We start from the raw sequence: 3825 nt of genomic DNA, 5'->3' as shown, positions 1-3825 counted from the left end.
AACTTGAAAAATAGGCTGAAAATGAAAAAGAAAAAATGTCTGAAATAAATATTTACTATTCAAGGTGTTCTGTTCACCCATAGCTTCAGACAATCTACTTGGGACCACAGTTCCTATTATTTTACTTCCATTACCAAAACTAATCGCGAAAGCAGGCAGGCAGTCGTAAGAAGGCGAGACTTGTCGTTCGAGAACCGCCTTGTTCTTCGTAGATGTTGATAACAAAAAATGGCAAGAATATGGTTGATAATGATGGCAACAAAACACTGAATTATTTACAGCAAAATGCAATTTGTCACTGATGGTGAAGTAAGAGTGAGAGAGATTTTCTACAGACTTGAAACTTTTCCTCTTTTCAGTTGATTTTCTCTTTTTTTATTCCTGAAATTTGTGTGTTTTCTTTTATTTCCAGCCCAATTTGAGCCATTTTACCCCGATTTTACACTGCTTTCAGCGTTTTTTGAGCATTTTCAGCTTTTTTCCTCTTTTTATAAAGACCCTGTTTCAGGTCTGTTTCTAATCAACACACAAACTGATTCCAGTATCACTTGCACATAATATTCATAAAATAAGCCCCCCCCCCCCACACTCTCAAGTGTGACACCATTTGCAAAATTTGTACTAACTTTGCAAAATCATTTGTAAATTTGAGGTGAACTTACCTGTATGAGTTTAAAGAGCAATCAGTTGTTAAATATTGAGGTGGTTAAAGCCAGGACCTCTATAATGCTAGACACGTATTGTCAAGTGTGAGTCTGCAGGGAGACGAGGTTGGATACATTTGTACGAGGGGGTATCAAAAAGTTTTAGAAATCGCCCAGAAGTGAAAGAGCTATATCAATGAAATTTTGTCAGTGCAATCACTGGTCCTTATGTACACTATGATGCAAAAATGGTCTCATAAGAATGTTTACTTTTTTTACAGGCGCTAGATGTCAGTACCTGCCTATGTAACCGCATAACCAGCAAAATGGAGAAAATTGAGGCATGTAACATGATTAAGTTCCATTTTAAGGGTTACAGTGCCCAAAAAATCTGTGATGAAATAAAAATTCATTTTCCAAAAAGCAACAGGGACAATATCACAATCACCACCGAAAATAACTTTCATTTCATCATCGATTTTCTAGGCACTGCAACCCTTCAAATGCAGGATCTTAATAACGCTGCTTGCCTCAATTTTCTCAATCTTGCAGTTTATGCGCAGTAACTGGGGCAGCAGGTTATTAGCATCTAGCGTCACCTGTAACAAAAGTAAACATACTTATGAGACCATTTTTGCACCATAGTGTACATAAGGACCAGTGATTGCACTGACAAAATTTCATTGATATAGCTCTTTCACTTCTGGGCGATTTCTAAAACTTTTTGATACCCCCTCGTATTGACCGTGCATACAGAAAGTGCTTACTTTATATTATCTGGAGATCTTACTTGATCTTACTATCCTGTTTTTGACAATATGGTTTAAACTTTTAGTTCTGCTTAATGCAGAATAACACAAGATAATCTCATGTTTAATCAGAAGATGTATTGATGATGTGGAAGGCGTTGCATGTATGTTATCTGGAGATCTTACTTGATGTCATTTAAGCTTTTTGTTCTGCTTGTAAAAAATGCAGAATAATACAAATAATTGCAAGAGACGTTCATTGTTTAATCGGAATGTATTGTTGATGTTGAAGGCATGACGTGATTTCATGTTGTAAGCATGGTAATGATAAGGTTTGTTGTTTCCATGGTAAGTGTAAGAAATAACACTTTGATCTGCTTATAAGGTCCCGGATTGGGTCGTCTGCAGGACAAGGTCTTATGTCATCACGAGTCATTTTAACCAATCAAACAAGAATCTATGTATGTGGTATATAATATTAAATTTATGGTCATAACATATCTAAAGAACTGACTGAGTCATGTTCGATGGAGTGGCTTGCATTGGCGACATATGCGCCAGGCCTGGTCTTTTGAAAATTACTGGCGAGTGACAAACCACTCTCCTCAAAACTTGTCAGGTGAGCTGTAGGCGAGTGATTTTAATCACTTGTATTATTATTACACCAAATGTAGGCGAGTGATAAAAAGCTCTCCTCAGATTAATTTTAGGCGAGTGATCATTCTCACTCGCCTCAAAAGACAAGCCTCTGATGCGCTGGTATTTATTCTTTGTATTGCCTCATCTGTTTGGGCCTAAATTAAAAGAGGACATAATCATCTGAGTGATATATGACCATGGACTTCCATGATCTGACAGTGAAATCTAACTGACATGTGACATTTTGTGGGGAAAAACCTGAGACGAATATACCTTTAGGTATATTCGTCTCAGGGAAAAACAGTTCTTTTTCTTATGAAAATGTTGTGGCTTTAAGCAAAATGCAACCTTGACCAAATTGATTCCCAAGAACTAATTTAATATCTTAATTTCGGTAATTTTAAATGGATTTTAATTCACCATAATTATACAGGTCACGGTGTCGTCCAAATTGAGAAAGTGCGATACGCGTATACGTAATAGATCATGCAGAATTAGTGTGGATTAAAAAACCTCCAATGAGCGTGATGAAATAATGTCACTATTAAAGAATGCTACTTAACCGTTACATACGATGTCCGTGCCATTTTGTACTCTCACCCGGTACCCGAATTATGTTACTCTTGAAATTACTTGATGCGAAGTTAAGGCCAAACAAATATAATATGATCTCGTAAATACAGCTTAGGCATTAAAAAAAAAATTAGGAACTTGCCCATTGAAAGGGAACACTATGCGCCACGTGAAACTATGATGGTTTGGGGAGTCCGAGCGGCGCATGGTAATTTTCCCTCAAAAGACCTAATTTTTATTTGTGTTTTTTTTGGGGGGGGGATCCATATCCATAAATTTTCAATTGATCGTCGGCTTTTCATCCCAGCTGCATACACTTTAAGTACATACTTCGAGGACTTAAATATCAAAAATTATCAAATTTGAATAATTTGTCATAAAATTTGTATATCACGAATTTCAAAAAACCAAAATTACTTTGATATCAGAAAGACATTTCCTCGTATTGAGAATTCAATTTGATAGGTATGATGTGCTCTCATGTCCGACAAAAAACACTGTCGTCGAAACGTTCATACCAGAGCTCTTAAGACAAATAAAAGTGGTGCGTACATGTAAGCTCATGTAGTACATTTATTTGTATTTGTAGCGACGAAGCCATCTCAAGCAATGGCTCTTGTCCTTCAGTTCGTTCGTAACGAACATTAAACATTGCGTGCCCGGGCACATCTATTTTTGAGTTGCCAACAAAGTACTGCATGTTTTAGTAATTCAGATGGCATCACAGCATAAGACTTTTTTTACCTAAAAAACGCAAAGTTTACTGTATAACAACTTTTTCAATTTCGCTAGTAAATTTAATTTCGCAAGAGCCAAACTTTCTGGGACATTACTCGGGTATTCGGTTAACTAAACTAGCGTTCCAGTAAAGCCAAGTGCATATAGTTTGGCCAGGATGCCAGACACAGTCAAATGCTCTACTAATGTCAAGGCAGATACCGCGAGCTTCTTCCTTGTTTAATGCAATGTTGAAGGATTTTAAAATATAAGTCAAGGCATCGGAGCAGTGGCGTAACCAGACCTGACCTTCCGGGGAGGGTGGGGGGCAAGATTTAGATTTTCCAATTTCTGAACATAAGTGGTACTATTTATGTGCGAGCTTAATTTTTTGCCTATTTTTTGCTCTTCTTCCCAGTGTTTTTTTTTCAGGGGGCAGCTTGTATGCAATCGATAGCAACTATTGAATTTATTTAAATGAGGCACCTAAATTAAGGTGGACG

Source organism: Amphiura filiformis, chromosome 6 (assembly GCF_039555335.1).
Source record: "Amphiura filiformis chromosome 6, Afil_fr2py, whole genome shotgun sequence".
Taxonomy (NCBI): domain Eukaryota; kingdom Metazoa; phylum Echinodermata; class Ophiuroidea; order Amphilepidida; family Amphiuridae; genus Amphiura; species Amphiura filiformis.
This window is presented reverse-complemented; position numbering follows the sequence as displayed.